This window comes from Motacilla alba, chromosome 6 (genome assembly GCF_015832195.1).
Source record: "Motacilla alba alba isolate MOTALB_02 chromosome 6, Motacilla_alba_V1.0_pri, whole genome shotgun sequence".
Lineage (NCBI taxonomy): Eukaryota > Metazoa > Chordata > Aves > Passeriformes > Motacillidae > Motacilla > Motacilla alba.
Window position 1 is genome coordinate 1224374 of NC_052021.1, and position 20390 is coordinate 1244763.

General features: G+C 42.9%; 2 protein-coding genes across 12 annotated transcripts in view; one reads left to right on the forward strand and one right to left on the reverse strand.

The window, feature by feature from the left end:
* Nucleotides 1-20390, reverse strand: part of CTNNA3 (catenin alpha 3) — a 421074-nt gene that overhangs the window by 270976 nt on the left and 129708 nt on the right. The gene's annotated exons all lie outside the window — the stretch shown is intronic.
* LRRTM3 (leucine rich repeat transmembrane neuronal 3) overlaps nt 1-20390 on the forward strand; it is an 87530-nt gene that overhangs the window by 48661 nt on the left and 18479 nt on the right. The window contains exon 3 of one of the 4 annotated variants that reach the window (XM_038140217.1): nt 1936-10862. The exons of the other annotated variants lie outside the window; for them this stretch is intronic. The gene's annotated coding sequence lies outside the window, so the exon portion shown is untranslated. Of the gene's footprint in view, nt 1-1935; nt 10863-20390 lie in introns of those variants that run through there. 4 annotated transcript variants of the gene reach the window in all.

The following is a 20390-nucleotide window of genomic DNA, read 5'->3' on the forward strand; positions in this document are numbered from 1 at the left end:
TTTCTGACTCTTTCCAACAATTCACAGCAAGTTTAAATATTCTCAGCAAGTTTGAATTAAGGTAGTTTTCTTGATGTAAGGGGAGCTCTGCTGCTGAACAAGATGAAGATCAGTGATTTAAACTCCAAGAAGTAATTAAAGCAACGCCTGAGATATCTGTAGACAAAACAGACAAAACTCCACTGAAATTTCTTTCATAGCTTCATCTTTTGATGGTCTGTATCTGTTAGTCTTTGCAGGAAGCAGCTTCCCTCTGTTAATTCTGTCACAGCCACAGTAGAATGCTTGAGCCCTTTGGGTTTGATCTTGTGTAAGTGAAATAATATTGAGTGACATTCTATGCAGCAGTGTCAGCAGGTTCATTGGAGTTTAGAAAACTACATCAGCATCCTTGAGCTATCTTGACACCCACCCTGTGTGCCCAAACTCTCATTCATTACTCTGGAATACACCATGAGAAAATCAAGGGTTTGCCCAAAGACTAAGGACCTTTAGTTAAAGATATTTGTCTGTCACAACCTCAAAATGTGGTCATATGCATCTCAAGAACAGAATACTAAAAAGAAAACAACAAAATCCAGAATGTTTTTTCTTACCTCACCTCATAAGGCTGCAAAGTGCCTCAGATTTTGGTTTTAGACTTTAAGCCTGGCACTTTGACTTCAAGGGTTAAATCTGAACTGCTAGGATACATCATCTTCTGAAGGCACTGAGGAAGTTCAACAGTGCTGAAAAACTGTTTTCTTCACTTTTCATGTTATGGCTTCTAGACTTAGCAAGTCCAACTCTTTCAATCCCTCCTCAGAAGAATTATCATCTAGGCCTCTTTATTTCTCCAGTGTGTTCACATCCTAACAGGGATGCCCAAGCCCAACACAATGTATTTCCTTTCCATAACTAGGGAGTATCCAAACTGACTTTCTCCTAAGCAGGACTATTATAAATTTTTCAGAAATCCCTGTCACCTTTGTAAAAACAGATGCAAGCCTCCCATCTCCTGAGATTTTGTTGTGGGCATGTTTTCCCAGCACACAATGGTGAGAAAATTGAATTATATGTTAGTACATAAAAAATAATCCAATCTTGCTCTCTTGGCTGTGAGGAAAAGTCTGAATATTTGAAATGAGCAGACACTGAAGACTCCAAAATTGAGGTGAAAAATAAAAATAACTTTTAAATACATTTAATTACTTTAAATATCCTCCTCTCCATTTTCCAAGCCTTATACTCTGATTTTGGACAGTCCTGTTCATGACTTTTGACCATTTCTGAAAAATTGCCAGAGCTTCATATAAGAATCAAAGGAAAAGGCACCCCAGAAAATTCTTTTCTCTGCTGCATTTAGAATAATAAGATATTTTACTGAGCTGGTGTTCTCCCAGCACTGGAGTAATGGAAATCATAAGCAACTCAATCCTTCCTATGAATTTTATAACTTGATTCTTAACTTCACTTTGCATTTCCTTTTTCCAAAGAAAAATGAACACTGTCACACATGGCCCATTAAGAATTGTGCCAGGCCACTTTACACACCATGATTGATGTTGGGAAGAATACTCTGGAAAAACTGAAGCTGAGAATCACATTTGGATTAAGTTCTTCCATACCATCTCTAAAAATGAAAAATGGTTTAAGGCCAGAGAAAGCAATTTCCACAAGTATTTTCACTGTGCACGAAAGACATGTGAAGTTCTGTCTTCAGCAGATGCAATTCTTCAATTTAACATTGATTTTGACTTGACAATTTTAGGGGTGACATGAGAAAAGTAATGTAAGAAAATAGAGACACATAGAATCAGGAGAAGTTAAAGGCTAAAAACACTTCTCAAGAGCACAAGGTTAAGAAAACCTTTCTATTCATCTTAACACTGCATAGAAAGAGGGGCCAATTTATTCCTAGCAAGCTTTTTTCTTCACTTGTGCTTGTTTTCACAGGCAAGAAAAATCAAATATATTTTAAACCAAGCAGCAACACAGCTTAAAAAGACTGCAGAAAAGGTGAGGAACAGCTTAATTCTCAACTGTCACAGGCAAGCGTAAGTTTTATTTCTATCAGGAAAAAAAAGCAAAATGTTGCTTATAAAATGGTAAAGTACCCATTCACCTTTTATGTTCACCAGTATTCAGTATGTATCCAGTGCAAGCCCTCAAAATGCTTTAGAGGGAGGCCTGAGTTGCCAGGCACTCCTTCCCATGCAGCTTGTCTTGCCAGAAGAGACATTTTTGTGTCTGTCACATGAGCCTACCACAGCTCACACTGGAGATCCACATAACCTGCCCTGCCAGGGTGTTCCCCGTGCTGCAAGACAAAGAACACAACTCACATACTCCCTTGGCATCACCCTTGGCCACTGACAGCCTGGGTCCAAGCACCACTGTCCTACATCACATCTTGGATACACCTGCACTTGGGATATTTTCCCAGTTGCTCTCATTCCAGCTGGCTCTTTGTTTTATTGGAGCAGCAGAACCAGCTCAGCACTTCCTGCCCTTCTGCTGTGCCTCTTCCACAGCAATGTTCACATTCTGTTCCTGGCCATTCCCCATGTGCTGTCCACATCAGCTTTGGGGTCTCAGTGCATTAGAATACATCAGCCCCAAACCCCCTGTCAGTACTAAGCTCCAGAGCAGTTTTATAAAGATGTGGTTGGGCATGAATAACTAATGACTGGCACCAACCCCCAGCTGATAGTAAATCAAACAGCCCTGTCCAAAGGTCAGTGTTCACATTGCAATCGAGAGATGAGCAGCCTGAGTCCCAGAAAGGGGAGTCCCAGAGATGACCAAGCCATTGGCAGAGGCGGGTGACAGGAGCCAGGCTTCCTGGCTTCTGCACTGGACAAAACTCAGAAACCCCCAGGTTTTCTGACCCTTTGTAAACCCAGGCAATGGTGTTAAAAAGGAAATGCGTCAATTCTAGCAAATTGTTCACTGCTCAGGATAATTGACTAAAAACAGTCCCCTGTACTGCTGCTTTCTTTGAGCAGTTAGTTGAGATTTTATGGCTAAATTTCAGGATTTCAGGTATAGCACAGTACGTCATAGCAATCATTAAACACAAAACCAGCTTATTGGCAATAATGCCACCTTTGAAGTGGGAGTTTAAAAGCCTCAGCACTGAAGCCTAACTCTAGCAGAAGCACAGCTTTGGTGCAAATGTGGATATAAACCATATTCTTTAGGAAACTCAGGCATTGATACTAATGAACAAGGCCAGGCAGGTCTCGTTCGCACATCCCCATAAAGCTCTGGGAACACTCAGGTGCCCCAACATCTGATGCTGTGGCATGTGCTTTTCAAGAGTGCTTCTCCAGCGGATCCTACATGTTTCACCATTCATGAATAAATTCTTACTATTAATGATGTTTCTTAAGACTGCTGCCGACCTAGGAAAGTTAAAATGGAAGAAAATGACAGGAAACTATTTCAGCCCCAGTAGAGCTGCCAGACTTTGGTTAGCACCTTTCACAGGCAGTAAACCATAGGGCCAGCAGGAGGATGTGCATGTCAGGAGCATTAACTCTGATTAAACCTCTCTGTTCATTTAGTCCAGAAAGTACCATTTGGCAACACTGCTTTTTCTCCCTCTCAAAGAGCACCTGAAACTGAGGATGTTTCAACAGCTGAAGCAACCTTTACACTTGGAGACTCACTAAAGGGAAGAATCCACTGTTCTCAGCCCAGTCTGCCTGCAGTTAAAGCAATCAGTGCCTTGCTGACAATCACAGGTTTAAAAGGTGTTCAATTTATGAATGCAGCAAGAGACAGATAAAGAGGTGCTGCTCTCTGTCTTTACCAGATAATTCCACAGCCCAGCTCTCCAGTAAATAATCTCTGACTAGAGCCAAGCAAGTCCTTGCAGCAAACTCTAAGATTAAGCGATGATTAAAAAATAATGCAGTTTCTGTAATGGCTTTTTTCCCTTCCCAAAACAGTTACTTGCATTTAGAGTTATTCTTTCCTTGACCACTGCAAAGTAAGTGCAGTGTAACCCTACTGAATGCAAAAAAATGTGAGGCAGAAATGCTACAAGCTCAAAAGACAGAAAGTCTTTGCTGCCTAAAGCAAATACCAGGTAAAGCACTTTACTTGCTATACTGTAAGCAGAATTAGCATAATTTTCAAAGTCATCCATTTTATCCAGCATGCCACAAGTTTTAGCACTGCTCTGTTTCGGGTGTTTAGAAAGCTGTCTGGATTAGGGCAGTCATCCATTAGTACTTTACACTCCCACTGGTCTGTCTTCTTTATGGCCTGAGAACATCAGACACTGAAAGCATTGGTGAGTACTACCTACTTCAGGTTCCTGACTGGGTTTTACCACTCACTCCTCTGTCTTCTCACCCAATGCTTCTCTCACATAGCAATCACTAGTCTTCAGTGATTTTAAAATAATTCAGTGATTGAATAGGCATCTACCAGCATTTTCTTATAATAAAATATTGCAATTGGGTGTCTTAGTCTCCCAAATAAATTACAGTACCAATATGAGGAATTAATCCTAATGAACTCTCTAATAATGGGCCAAATCTTTGGATGCTCTAAATGTCATCAGTGGAATTTTTATACTGGCAGAAAATTTGGCCCTACAGATTTAATAATGCATCAGCAGACACTTTTCAGCATTTTTTGGAGGCACAAATTGGAACTCACCACATTTCTGCCTAATGGAAGTAGCTGACAAGCCAAGGAACTCATCAGGAGTATTTGAAAATTACCTTTACTCATCCTCTCCATGCATTCTTAGTGCACTGCCTTCTCCCCCAGCTGCTGGAAGTCACGTGGGAGACACAGAAACCAGGGGAATAAGGGAATGGCTAAGCCAGCCAGGATTCATTTAGCACACGACAATGTGTTAAAAGCTCAGCCTTATGACACATTCCTCACTAATGTCACAATAGTTACAGAGGAAGGATAGGTTTGATATGTCAAAATGTTATACAGCTTGTCTGTGTTCCCACTGAAGTTCATTTAAAGTGAACTTCTAAAAGGATAAATTACAGTATTTGTAATTTTCTTTCAGATTCTTACTATCCTATTCACATCTAAACTGCACTGGCTCTATTTAATAAAAGTAATCAGATTTACACTTTATTCACTCATTTTTGTAACAAATGCTGTGGAATAAGCTCAGACTTCCAATATGGGTGTTTCTCACCACCTGTGTAAGAATAGGAAGAGCAGAAGACAAAAAGCAGCAGGTTCAGCTCATTGCCACTTGGTGTGATTTGCCTGAGGACTGCATGAGCTTCCAGACTGAGGCAGCTTCAGGCATAAAAAAAGCATCACCTCTTGATGCTATGTTAATAGTTATAATCCAACTACTTCTAATTACTTAAATACTTAGAGTCTAAAAGAGTCATCATTTTCACACTGAATGCAGTTATAGCTCTCAGACATGGTTTAACATTACAGCATCAAAGGCAAGAGAGCAGTGTCAGTCAGCAGCAACAAATTCATTGCATTTTTCAAGAAAAGAAGCAGCTCTGATTCCTGAATTCTGCCACTTTAGGACAAATAATGTATTTTCAGTTTGATTTCCTACAGGAGGTATCAGTTGAGGGTGAAGGATTTAGCAAAGTACAATTGCCAAAGCAGTATTCATCACCAAACTTCATCAATTAATCTAAAGATGCAATGCTGGCTCCTGAATCAAAGAAAATGGAAATCAGTTTTGTATGAAAAGTACATTCCCTGTGTGTCAGCTGATTCCCTTTCCAAGGGGCTGTATTACTACCCTTGCACAAACTCATAGCATATGCATCTACAACTTCTGAAACCTCACCTGAGTCTATCCAACTGACCATGTTATCAGCTCGCTCTGACAACACTGCTGCCTTGTCATGTGCCACAATTAACATCCTTTTCTGACCCTCCTGCCTGTGAAGGACTGCTACTCACTCATCAGTTCTACATTCCACCTCTGAAACTTCTTCCCCTCAAAGACACACCACTTTGATAAACCAAGAAACTAAAAAAACCTGCTAGTCTTGATGAAGGGATGGCAATTAGCAATGAGAATTCTATGGTGGATAAACTTTTAAGACAAAGTTTAAAAATAAGCAAAATATCAGTGTTTGAATAAAAAAGCAAAGGTCTGGTGAGAGATTGTAAGGTCATTAATGAGCAGAGTAATTTAACAAAAAAGGTAAATTTATAGTAATGAACTTTGATGATACACAAAGTTATGCAGTATCATCAACACAGGGGTACTGAACTATTATGCTGAAAGAGGGAGATGTCGCAAAACAGTGCAGTAGAAAGAAAAATATTAAAATTGATGGGAAATAATACAGTTATGCATTTAGAAACAATTTTTCCATAAACAATGGGCTTATTCACCAGAGATAACAGCAGGGAAAGAAAAATATGAATGTATTCATCAATTCCAACCTTAGTAGGAAGGAGTAATGCAGTATGGCTTGGAAGAAGGTGAACTTGATTCTAAACACATCAATTGAATAATTTTCAGTAAAGAAAGAGATTTGTTAACATTATTATGAGATGTACAAGTACTTTCTCCTGGATAATACATCAAGCTGTTCAGCTGGATTTGAGAAAGGGATTCAAAATGAATTTCTGATGGAGACAACAACGTTTATGACAATCACTAGGATGGAAGAAAGGGAGTTAACAGCTTGGAAATTTATCATACAAAAGTTACGGACAAAGAGGAAATTCGGTATATCTCAGTAAATAAACCCCAGAGGAAAGGCGGGTTAGTTTAAACTGGAAGCCAGTGAAATGTCTTTATATTGACCCTATCACAATGAAATCAGAAACTGAAGAATTTCTAAAGCAGGAAGATGAGGTCCTACAACAAAAATAGCAAAAGAACAGGGAAGGTTAAGAAACAAGAGTTTCAAGAATGAGCTAAAGCAGGAAAAGAGAGGAACCTCCATATTTATGTTCTGTTCATCCCAAAGCCCCACACTGGGTAGAAGCCTTGCTGAGAGCTCTGGTGTGGCTCTACACCAGCACAGAGGCCCGGGGCTATGGCAGGAATGGAGACTCCTCTGTCAGCAACTGCTGCACCTTTGGTGTGCAGGGAACGCAGGGGAGTCAGGCAGCAGATGAGGAAGACATCTCAGGAGTACCAACTCATTCCAACACACTGCTAGGCTGAAGAAACCCCTAGAAATTATCAGTGTCGGTCCCTGAGTTGGTAGGAAGTAATTCCAGAGCCCTTTGTATAGGAGTCAAAAGCCGGATTCAGCGAAGTGACATTCCAAAAGTCTTCCCCCTCAGATAAAGCAGTTGTTCCCCCAGGCTATGTCTGTCAGTATCTTGCACTTGGATTAATCATGCAGGATTTTAGGCTAACCTACTTCCCTAGGTTCTCCTGAGGAACTTCATGCTCATCCCAAGCAGCATCTCTGGCTCCATGCTCTGCATTCTAGGGGAGCTCCAAGCTCTGGCAGATCTGTGCCAAACTGAGCTTCCATCACACCAGGAATGCTTACTGAGCTAGTTTTAAGGCATGTCTCCTAGGATTTCAGATGCAGAGTTCTTTGGCCATCACAAGATTTATCAAACAAATCACCAACAACACAGATCTTTCTCTAGTCCCTAAGAGGTCCCCTTTAAACACAAATGAAGATTACTACAGCAAAAGGAGCAGAGCTAACTACAGAGCCTAGAAAGCATCCTCCAGTGAGGCAGGACCTTTTGACACACGCTTTAGACACTCCACTTTGCACACAGAATGCTTAATGTCACCATTATGGCTTCTACAGTGAATCCTCAATTAGGAAAAGAGTCAGAATAGGTTTTTATGGCACTACTTCATTCATTTACCAAACTCCTTAAAGGTGAAATTTGCCCTAGGTGCTTGCTTGACTGTGTTGCTCCAGAAGTTATACTAGTATAAAATCTGGTTTTATTCTCAGTGATTCAAGATGATGAATGACAAGCCTTAGCCTTTCAATATTCCTGAGGCAATGCGGATGCCAAATATCCCACTCTGTAATTCTTTAATACTTCTCCAGAGAATTTCAGGGTTATAATAAAACCTGAAAGCAGGGGAACTGATGACTTTCCTGAATTCACTGACTTTTAAACTCTCTTGTTAACAGAAGGTATTCTAGCTTTCAGACAGATCATAGTAAATGCTCAAGGCACTGAAAGTATTTGCATTTGAAAAAACCAATGGCAATCCAGGAGCCATAGGAATCATGGAGTTTATTACCAGCAACATAGTCCCTTCCCACCTCTCATCTGTGCTGACCCTACATCTGCTGAGAGGCATTGTTCATTAACTGTGGCTGTGGACTACTGGACTGGCTGAGGGAAAATTATTTTAGTACATGTGACCAAAGGCACAGTTTCAATGGTTGGGAATTTCCACCCTCCCCATCTGAGCACACAACGTGTCCCAGAGCACTCAGCCAGGTCTCTGGGAGCTTTGCACTTTTGGGCTGGATTCGTGCAGGGGTCTCGAATCAAACCACATTCCTTCTGCAGCCAGCTGAGCCAGAGCATGTCCTCCAGGAATGTTCCAAAGCTTGGGAGCGCTCCCAGCGCAAGATCAGACAAGGAGTGACCCAGGCCGTGCAGGCTGCCGGTGCTGCTCAGTGGCTGCTCTGGCCAGCCCAGGTGTGCCCCGCGTGCCCCCAGAGCTCCTCTAACAACAGCCACACGGCCCGGAGCTTTGCCCAGTTGCTCTGGCACATCTTGGAACACTGGAAGCTGAGGGAAGTCAATAATCAGCTCTATCTCTTTCTGCCTAATGAAAGATAGAAGTAATAGTAATTTAATCTGGTACCATATCACAAGCTGCTGTAGAGCAGAGGAGACCCTAGAACAAGATTAAAGAGCAGAAAGAAAGAGGTCCTTTTCTCTCAGAGCACCATCCTGAAACTCAGAGCCACTGTCCCCACAAAACAGCTCTAAAGGTTCAAACTACCCTATGCACTACAGGCCATCTTACATAAGCAACATTCCTATTTTCAATTCTTTAACCTGTTCCACAGCAGCTGTGATGACTACAAAGTATGAGAGGCTACAAATCAAAACGTGACATTTGAATCAACCACATTAAATGAATCATAAGATCAACAAAGGTGCATAAAAAACAGCTAATTGCAACTTCCACAACTTTCATTTGACAGAGTAAGGAATGTTTTGTCCTTCATGTCACATGGATTTCATACTTTTTTAATAACAAAAATTAAATATACAGATCAATACACAGATGCACAGACTATCTACCACCACTGCAGAAATTTCCAAAAATAATTATTTCACTGGTCATTTTCTTTGTAAAACACTGCCTCTGCAGTAAAAGAAAACATTTCATATGCTCTTGAGCAAAAAATTCTTCTGCAATATTTCTTGTCAAAATAGTTGCAGGTGATGTGAGTGGAAGCCATTGGTGGTACTGCTGCAGAAGGCAATGAAAATGCAGAGGGAGCACTGCCCTGTGGCCACCGGGGATCGCTGCCAGCCTGAGCGGGTGACTCCAGAGCACTCACTGCCATCCAAGCCTGTGGGGATGGCACCGTGATGACAGCACCACGCTGCAGTCATAGTGAAGTCATAATGCTCTGCAAATTTAATTGGATTGCTTGGCATCTCAGTACATTACTCACACAGGCCCAGCTGGAAACTGATGGAGCATTGACTCAGCAGCACTTACTCACCAGTGCCATAAAATGATAAATAGCGACTTTCAAAGAACATGAGGTGTGAGAAGAAGGGAAGGGTAGTGAGAAAATTACTTTGTACACAACTGCTGGGATAGACCTCCCTAACCAACAGATTCTGCATTCATCACAATTACAAACAGGCACAAGCCAAAATTACGTTTATTTTGGTGGCATTTGAATTATACACTCACATGCAGATCCCAAGCACTACAATACAAATTATGTCTCCCAGAAATCTGCGAAGACATTAGGAGCTGGATGCACATTTTTCAAATCAAGTCTATTTCTACTAATATTGAAGAAATCTTCAAATTTCCTGAAAGCACAATATCCAGGTACCCATCTAATGGGGGGCAGGAGAAGCAGGAAAGAAAGAAAGAAAGAAAAAAAAAAAGAGGAGATAATCAGGTAGCCATATTTACCTTCTAAAATACTATTAACTAATACAAAACTCTTCAAGTCAGGATTTACCTTGTTCTTACTTATACAATGCACAAATTTTGTTTTCCAACCCTTCTAGTGATAGCAGTACCGAGTAAATTTTTATGTATTTGTGAGATTAGGAAAAACACTACAGCACCAAGATGTTTTGCCAATGCCATACAGGATTTCATTAACAGAGACAGTGGGTAGAGGAGAAATCTCCTCTGGATCTGTGTCTGAGGCTATTACAGATCTGAGAGCAGGTATGGACAACCTTCTGCTTTGCTATTTCACCTTTCTCAGTATGATGCATGTCCTTGCTTGAGATTAACTGCCAACAGCAATAGCCTAAATAAACAGGATTTTGGTGTGATCTATTATCCAGGGATGTGTGATAACTCATATTGCTGGAGCCTTTCAAACTCACATTCTCCCCATAAGGCATGGCCTGTTTCACTCCTAAAAGCTCATTGAAGATGTTTTTTCTAGATTTTGTTGTTGCTTTATTTTTGTGTTAGACTTCACAGGGTTGGTTCTTTCCTCCTTCAAAACACAGAAATGCAAAATCCTTAACACTCTGTGCTTATATGGGCACATACTAAGAACATAAATTCACAGCCATGAGTGTGCAGCTCTAGTTTTGTAGGAAATGTCTGACACGAATGAGGGCTTTATTAGAGGAGAGTAAAACCAAACGTTTTCAGGCAGGGGAATGACTCTCCTGGAACCATCGGGACCATTGTTACAGCAGCAGGGCAGCTGTGCTGTGTAAGTCCCCGAGCTGCCGAGGCAGCTGTGCAGGGACCGAGCCCCGTGTGCAGGGACCGAGCCCCGTGTGCAGGGACCGAGCCCCGGGTGCAGGGACCGAGCCCCGGGTGCAGGGACCGAGCCCCGGGAGCAGGGACCGAGCCCCGGGTGCAGGGACCGAGCAGAGAGCGGGGAGCGCCGAGTGCAGGCACCGAGCCCCGGGTGCAGGGACTGAGCCCCGTGTGCAGGGACCGAGCAGAGAGCGGGGACCGAGCCCCGTGAGCAGGGACCGAGCAGAGAGCGGGGACCGAGCCCCGTGAGCAGGGACCGAGCAGAGAGCGGGGACCGAGCCCCGTGAGCAGGGACCGAGCCCCGGGTGCAGGGACCGAGCCCCGTGAGCAGGGACCGAGCAGAGAGCGGGGAGCCCCGAGTGCAGGCACCGAGCCCCGGGTGCAGGGACCGAGCAGAGAGCGGGGAGCCCCGAGTGCAGGCACCGAGCCCCGGGTGCAGGGACCGAGCTCCGGGTGCAGGGACCGAGCTCCGGGTGCAGGGACCGAGCAGAGAGCGGGGAGCCCCGAGTGCAGGCACCGAGCCCCGGGTGCAGGGACCGAGCCCCGGGTGCAGGGACCGAGCCCCGGGTGCAGGGACCGAGCAGAGAGCGGGGAGCCCCGAGTGCAGGCACCGAGCCCCGGGTGCAGGGACCGAGCAGAGAGCGGGGAGCCCCGAGTGCAGGGACCGAGCCTGGAGTGCAGGGACCGAGCAGAGAGCGGGGAGCCCCGAGCCCTGCAGGGACCGAGCAGAGAGCGGGGAGCCCCGAGCCCTGCAGGGACCGAGCAGAGAGCGGGGAGCCCCGAGCCCCGCAGGGCCAGCAGAGGCCCCCGGGCAGGAGGAGTGACGGCAGAGCAGAGGGAGGGCACAGCCCCTCCTGAGCAAGCAGCCCCGAAAGCAGCGGCAGCTCCCTCCGTCCTGCACACACCCCCTGCACCAGCAGAGCCTCCCAGAAACAGCCATTCCCAATCTGCGGGCTCAAATCAACTCTCTCCGTCTCGCTGCAATACAAACCGCAGTGAAACTGAGATCTGCTGGGCCTGTCACTCCTGTATCCAGATGGTTCCTGCCTCAGAATTTCTTTTGTATGGGTTGATTAGACTTTACCTCCAAATTTATTGAACAGTTACTGTGGTAGATGGGACATACAATAAAAAAGTTATGCTAAATACTTACTTTATAATAAAAACAAGTATTTTTCCATGGTGTGTTTAAGCCAATAACTTGAAAAAGCCCCATTCCCCTCTCATGTAAACCTTCCTTTTAACACTGAAAAAAAAACAAACAAAAAATTTAAAATGCCATGGAGAAGGTAAACATATAGAAGTCCATATGAATTTCAAATTAAATTTGTGACTATAGTTGTGACTATCTCTTCCCCTTTTTTACAGTCATTTCACTCCTACCTTAGTATCTGAAAAAAGCAATTTTTCAAATACTTACTGCACATTCTCCAAGTAATACACATAAAACTGGAAAAAATGTGGCACAATTTAAAGAAGCACAAACCTTTCTGTTATGCCTAAATGATACATATTTCAGAATATGGAAAATATTAAAAAAGAGTGATAAATCCCTTAACTCAAGGCTACTCTTATTAGATTCGCTTTTCTCTGAATAAATGGAGTCTTAATGAAAACTGTCACTAGAAAATGGAATGCAATCATTAGATAAACTATTGAATTACAAATTCCACCCACATGTGAATGGGTACATAAAGTTTTACAGTATTATAAGAGTATATTTCTGCACCAGGATTATTAAGGAGCAGAGCTAAATGATTCTTCCTTCCAAACAGCTTATTCACCACAAAAAGTCACCAAAATTTCCTAAAATTATTTGACAAATAAAACTTGAATCTACCTTTTTTTAGGTCACAACACTAAAAAATGGGGGCAGGGGGTTTTTTAACAACACTAATGTAACTCAAATCTTTTTTCCCTTATTTAGGTGTTCCAACTCTTCCCATAGTTAGCTAAAAAAGAAAAAGGGGGGGAAAAGGGGAGTTAAGGGGAGATTTCAGTAAACACAGTTAAAAAAATTTACTGACAGGTAGCAATTTACTACATTTACAACTTATTCATACATCAGGTGTTCTAATTACCACCACTGAAAAGCTGTACTCCTACAAGTGGCCCAAAACGTCAAGACCCTTACTGAATAAGTAGCAGCAGCCTAGATGTTGATTGTACCATCACCTCTGCTTATTTCTTTGCAAAATTCCATTGCAAAATCTGATAAGTGTAATTTTACTCCATGACATAATGTCCAGCCTTCTGTGTGCCTCAGACTGAAGAAGACAACAAATATTATCTTTTTTTAGTAAATGCATGAGACTTCAATCTTCTTGCCCTGAATGACTTTACATTTATCTTATTTCTACTTTAGCTCAGATACAAAACATCTGCTTCTGAAGATACTGGTGTGACTTCTATTCACATTTAATTTATTGTATTGCTGTGACTCTATCATAAACACAGCCATGCATGAGATTAAATGCAGTTTATGAAATAAGAACATCCCTTGTTTAATTTGTTTCAAGTAATTCAGCCCTAGTGGATTTAACAACATAATTAAGTTAACACTAGTGCTGTTCTCTGCTGCCTTGTGTCAAGAAGTGCTGCACTTAAACCTGCATCAAGGTCACCTTCCCCCATAACTCTCATAATCCCAAACCACCACACAATAAAAAACCTGCTGTCAGGGACTGAACAGATTGGTATTATTTTTAACAGCCTAACAGAATTAAAGAGTGTGCCACCTCAAAGAGAGGCCAGATTTTAAGGTACTAGGCATGTAGGAATATTAGACACGTACTTAAAATGAATTACGACACTTCTCACATTCCATAAAAGTCAGCTTCCTCCGAGGCTCTTCCAGGCCTCTAGAACTGCACAAAACCTTGCTGGGAAAGGAGGAGAAATGACTCATTACACTAAAACTACCTCACCTAAATGTATTTCCTTATATGTATCTTAACTGCTGTCGAAGGGTATTCCGAGGCACCAGTGCCCTGAACAGCAGCACGGCCGAGAGGCGTGTGTGAAACAGGGCAGGTTCCAGCACTGCAATTAGCTTCCCACTGCTGCATTAGCAGGCCTGCAGAGACCTCTCTCAGGCAGTTAAGCTCCAAAATTACTCTGTGTCTAGCAGATCAACATTCATTAAATAGGACATTTTCTAATTTCCTTGCTTGCACTTCCAGTATAAATTGCATAGATGGAAATACATACATGGAAAACATTTGTACTTACTTCCCTTAAATTGGCTTCTGCTAGATTTTAAAAGACTGTGAAATTATCAGGATCACAGAACAGAATTTGCTATGTTAAAGGTCACAGTCCCAAAGCTTTTGTCTGTCCTCATCAATCTTCATCCAGCCCTGTCCCACTCTGGGGCCTAAATTATATTTTCAAGCCTTGATTCCTTGAATTAAGGCCTCCAGAAACAATATATTCTAAGCGTGGTACCAGGGCATTTGCCTCTATGCAGATTTTTCAGCCTAGCTAATTAAAAGCATCTATTCCTGCCAGCTGTACTGTGTACCTCCCCAGGAACTCACAGTCTGTGCACTCTTGGGTACTCAGATCTCAGCCCACAAACACTGTGCTGCTCCTGGGCTCCTCCTGCTGCACAGCCCCGCTGGCAAGATCCTCCAGAGGTTTCACAAATAATAGCCCTCCATTTCACAGAAAAAAGTAATAAATCATAATATGAAATAGGGAGACTTTTACAGATCACACTACATTCACTATTTCATTCCCCAAGTCGGTCACAAAGGTAAATGTAAGCTATTAAGTAATGTTTTTACTGACTTAGCATTTCTGTAGCTTACTCTGCAGGACAGCAGCCTCCATGAACTGCTAACTTGAATAGATCATAAAGAACGTAATCTTTTTGCTGTACAAGTTCATTTTTTTTCACTGTACAATTAGTATAGAAAGGCTGAAAGAGAAATCCTTTGATCCAGGAGGATAATACTTTAGAGAAGACCAAATGATATTTTTCTGAATTCCATCACTGGGTAAGAAAGATTGACTTAATCAATCTGGATTTCTGGAACTACTCCATTTCTGCTTTTCTTTTGATCAAGCTATATGTGTAAAGATGCAGTAACTCCAGGCAGGCCAGATTTATGCACCAGCTTCTTTGAACTTCAAACGAGCTTGCTGGACCCTTTAAATTCAATTTTATCTGCAACTCAATTAAAGAGAAGTTGTTCTCTCCTCTGCCTAAGAAAGTATATTTCCATTTGCAGCATCTCATAATTTCATATAACCTCCTGTGGAATTCTATTTCCCTTGTCAAGTATGATCAGCTTCCCTAGGAAAGTTATAGACGGGTTAGCAAAGTATTTATTCACAAAGCTTTTTGGTAGTCTTTGCTCCAGTAAAGAAGATTTCAACATTTTAAATAATTCCATTCTTTTCCTATATCAAAACTGAAAACTTATCTCCCAAGTTTTGTCAAACAGTCAGTTTAGTTCTCTCTGAAATCTTGTAGGAGAATCACCTGCTTCAGCAATAAAATGCCCCATGCCAGAGATATGTGGGCAGCCAATCGTGGGAGGAAACTCCTTGAGAAAAACGCCAGAGTCCGTGGTTGAGCTGCATCTGAGGGCAGGGGTGGCACCTGCCCTGAATCCCTGGTGGGCACAGCCAGCGTGGCAGTGTCCACTCCAGCCCCAAGGACACGGCACAGCTGAGCACAGCACGGGGAGGGGAGGCGGTGGCAAGCACAGTGCCTGGAGGGCTGGCTTCTGACACATGGGCAACCCTACCACAAACCCCAGCTTGTTTCTGTTGTGGGCCAAGATGGCAAAACCCCTCTTTTCATTGGAGCACACAACGCTGCTGCCAAGTCACCCCCAGCCTCAGGACACAGCTGACTGTTCCTAATCCCTCTGGCACATGTAGAAGGTGTCCCCTTGACAGAAAATCCTCACCTGCCCTACACAAACTGTTCCAACATGTTGGTACTGTTAGTATTAAACCAAATGAAGTTGCTGCTGCTTGCCCTAGCAATCTGAGCTCAGGAAAGTAGGTCCCTTCCCCCAAAGCTGCTTTTAAGCACCTATTGTGGCATCCCCCAGGACTGCCATCAGATTACTACAGTTTCAGTTAAGAGTGGTGCTGATAAGAGAAGCAGAGATGGGAACTTCCTACATACCGTGCTTGGAAAGGGAACTCAAGGTAGCTGTGCTGCACAGGCTGTACCTCCACACTGATGCTCTTGCACACCGTGCTCTGCTGTTTAGTCACGCTGCTGAGGCCAAAACTGTGAATCTGCTTCATTTCATTAGCTGGATTACAAAAAACCAATAAATCTTTCCCAATAAAACTCCACTGACTTTGCCAATAACTTAGCTCTCTAAAAGCCTGGGCAAAACTGTTACAGAGAGATGAAGATAAATCTTGAGGCCAATTAACAGCTCCTGAATTTCAAGCTGAATTTTCACAATTGTATGGACCTGAGCTCTCAGGAGAAAGTACATAGAATAGACAGCAATTACAGACACTCCCCACTGCTTTTTATCTTGTAGGAAATACAGATATCCCCCAGCAACTGAATCATTTTCTTTACAAATAAATCTGACAGTGAGAACTTTTTAATCCTTTTTGAATTTTTCCTTAAGCAAGTAGTCCATGCCTGCTGTACACTGCTTCCACACTCATTCTGCCCCAGCAGTGCAGCACATTGAATCCATTGCCATTTGCAGAGGAAAACAGGACCTGGCTGAAAGCACAGTGCAGGAACTGTGGTTTCTGAAACATGCACCAGCCAGGAGATGCCCAGCTTCCAAGGAACAACTCAGTGCCCTAGAGGTACACATTTAGTTTTGCAAATTACCCAAAAGTTATTTTGGCAATTGTGGTGGATTTATTAAGCCCCAATGAAATAAATCAACAGATTAACTCTCTGATTTCCTTTTACACTTGCTGTGCTATTGGCATAAGCCCAGTTAGATCAGTTTTGATTTATGATACTGAAAGTAGGAGAATAATTAAATCCATTAACCCAGTCTCCCAGAAACAAACCTGATATATAGCAGTCTAAGTGGCTTGATGAGGAGGAAAAGATTCCATCTAGCCCAAATCTTCTGTAATTTAAACATGAAAGCCGCTGTGCTGTCCATCCTACGTGACTGTCTCTCCCAATTACTGCTATCACTTTCATCCTCTTTCTTCAGGATAGGAGAAGAGAGAAACTCTATTAAAACTTCTACAGAGAGCACACAGAAATGGCAGACATGCATTCTGAGCAAAATATTACTCATCCAAACCAGTTCAAGATAAAAGAGAAATAACTTCTTCTACTAGGAATGCCTCTCTCAAGAGGCAATATTCTCCCACTGCTCCAGTGAGCCACCAACAATCAACACACAGAAATACTCCTCAGGGCCATGCACAAGAGTGTTGGGGTCAGGTGCAAATGCAGAATTTCCAGTGTTAGAAGCTTGCTCCATGTGCCACCTTTCAGTCACTCAGCCTCTGAAGACATTGCCAGGCTCCAAGCTACCCAGGGTTTCCTTCTGACAGAGCTGTGCCATGCACCGCAAGCTACATGCTGGCAACCGAGGATTCAGCCCTCAGTTTTCAGGCACATCTTTTGCCCCAAGTTCTGCTGAGGCGAACCTCTAATTCTTCAGTTTAACTCAAGGAGGAACATCACAGGTGTGATTAAAACACACACTAAGAGAGATTTTGCCAAGAGTCCTGAATACACAGTTTCACAGTCAGTTGCAAAAACCCTGGGGAGTGGGGTTGTTATCTCTGTCCAGAACAGCATAATTGTTTCTTTACTTGATCCCCATTTGCTGAAGACAGTTTCTTAGGCTTTCCTGAATCAGATTATTCCTGGTGATTTTACCACCAGTGAAACCTCCCAGAAAGTGAAAACTCAGTTGCTCTTTGTGATCCCTGCATTTGGAGAGACAACCAGCACGACTTCAGCACTTCAGTCAGACAGTAATGTCTCCTTCTGGAGTGCAAGCACAACAGAGAGGTGAGAAGAAAACAGAGCTGAAGAAAGACGGAACAGATGGGACTTTGGCAAGAATGTCTCTGATCCCACACAAAACACAGCTATCTCCAAATTCTCTTTTAACCCACTTGTTGCTCTATTTCTCTTACAAGGACTATCCTCACTCAAAAGTGTATTTCTTTGATCTACACCTTCTTAATTCTGGGAACATTCAATATCTCTTACTAAGCTAGGAACTTTCCAAGACTAAAAAGTGGGTTTTTTCTTTTTTGGAGGGTTGGGGAGCAGAGGGCATGGAATGCCAATGGTAAATTCTAACAACAAAAAGCCTTCTAACCAGAAACCTACTGAGAAAATGTTTAATCCAAATCAGACTTGAGAAACACGTAAGAGAATTAGTTTGGTTCCAATTCAAAGTGTCTTTGAAAACTGGTATTTCAGAGTGGGGCTGAGAGGAGTTGGGGAGATCACCTTTTCCATCACTTGCCCCAGCAGCAGTGGCCACAATGCATTCTTGACAGAAGTCTGGCTCATCTGCTTCTGGCTTGCTTCCTGTGAAGTACACTTCTCTATTTCCTCTGGCAGCTATTACAGTACTTAATTATTCCTAACAGGAGAAGTTTAATCCAATTTAATCCTATTTGAGAACTGCTTCTTGTTTTACCCACCACTATGATGGAGAACAGATCTTCCCTTCTGTGCAGCAGAACTGTATAATATCTGAAGGGGTTTATCACACGTTACTTCATGCTCTCTTGACGGAAGACTCCAAATCACTCTTGTAAGTTGTCTTTTCTAGATTCCAATTTCTCCCAACACTGTCCTTCAGGAAATCTCTGATTATTTTGTAGCTTTAATGACACATCTCAATAGTGGCATTATTCCCTGTCCAGCCAAGGCCTCACCAGTGCTGGCCAGAGTAAAACAATTTCAAGACATGCCCTGGCACTGAAGTACCTCATGTGCCACATTTTTTTTGTATCAGAGTGCTGATGGTGCCCACACAGACTCTGTGCTGAACTGCCCCTCACCCAGCTGTTTCCCCACCACGGAGACACACCTGGCCAGTCCCTCACGAGGGCAGAACCAGGCACCCCATTTTTGCAAATCTGCTCTCCCAGCTGCCAATCTGAAGTGTAGCTCTGTCCTACAACATGTCTGCAGTGTCCTCCTGCAATTCCAATCCTCAGCTCCACCAAGGTGCTGCCCTATGACCCACACATCCAGGAGAAGTTTCTGCAGGCCTTCATTTGCTGTTCTCCTGACCCGAGGGTGAAACCACACAGCTCAGCTGTTACAAAGCTTCCCCCAGGCCCTCACCCTCATTTCAGCACGTAGTAAGTTCACCATGCAGCTCACATTCCCTACCATGCTCTCATTCACTATCCTGTAGTACCTCAGTCAAATCAGCACACATGAACAGGTCTATGTACAGTACCCACTTTATCACTGGTTTTTTCAATTTAGGTCAACACAGTAGCTAGAAAGACAGCCAATGTTACAAACACATCAAATCCCTGCTTTCTAAACACACTATAAAATACACAAAACAGGCATTCAGATTCCTCCCACAGTGTTTGCAGCTTCTCTGGCTCCCAGGAAGAACACCGTGATGCTGACCCTGTGTACCACAAGTGCCACAAGCAGCCTGACCCACCAGGATACTCTGGTGTCCTGGCACTTGCCCTGGGCAGAGCTCCCAGCTCAGGCATGTCCCACAGCTCTCTCAACACCTCGTGGCCCTGCTCTGCAGGCCCCCTGCACACCCTGTGCTCTGCTGCTCTGGTGTGCAGCTCAGGAGCACAGAGGCACCTCACAGCAAACGTTCATGCAGCACCTTTCACATCCTCTCTCTCTCTCATTCTAATGTACTTAAGTTTGAGAAGTCACACAAGAAGATGCAAAAATCAAATAGACAAGAGAAGCCACTGTGATTATAATAAAAGCTAATTTACTTACCATGCATTTGTCTACAGCTGCTATGAAAATTGCTTTAACCAGTCCTAGCTGTGGGCTGAGAATGAAATACATCTTCTGAAGAAGAAATAGGCATTAAATAAACACTTTGATTTTAAAAGTAAATAAGAACATTGGAAATTAAAGTTCCCAAAGCAACTAGAAGTCTGTCATATTGTATATGTGTATTGAAGTGAAAAATTAAAATACACATATGCACAATGCAGAGACTTAAAGAACTGCCATGGAAGAGTGTAACAGCACAGCACTTCTTCAGGGGCAGCATTAAAGAGATTTCTGTTTCGCTTCCCACCTGGAGAAACAGCAGACCCCAAAAGAACTGAGACACAGGTCCAGAAACACAAAGGATTTCCTTGAAAATCAGAAAAAGCATAAGGACCTTTCACCTAGACAAGTTTGAAATCTCCTTTACTACTGCTATCCTGGCCAAATGGACTTTTCCAGAGGAGAAGTTCTTCACAACTGGACCAATTCCTATATTAATTAATGTCTGATTCAGCTTAAACTGCTGATCTTGATGAAACGTGGCATCAGTTATGATAGGAGCTTTTGTAGCATCATCAG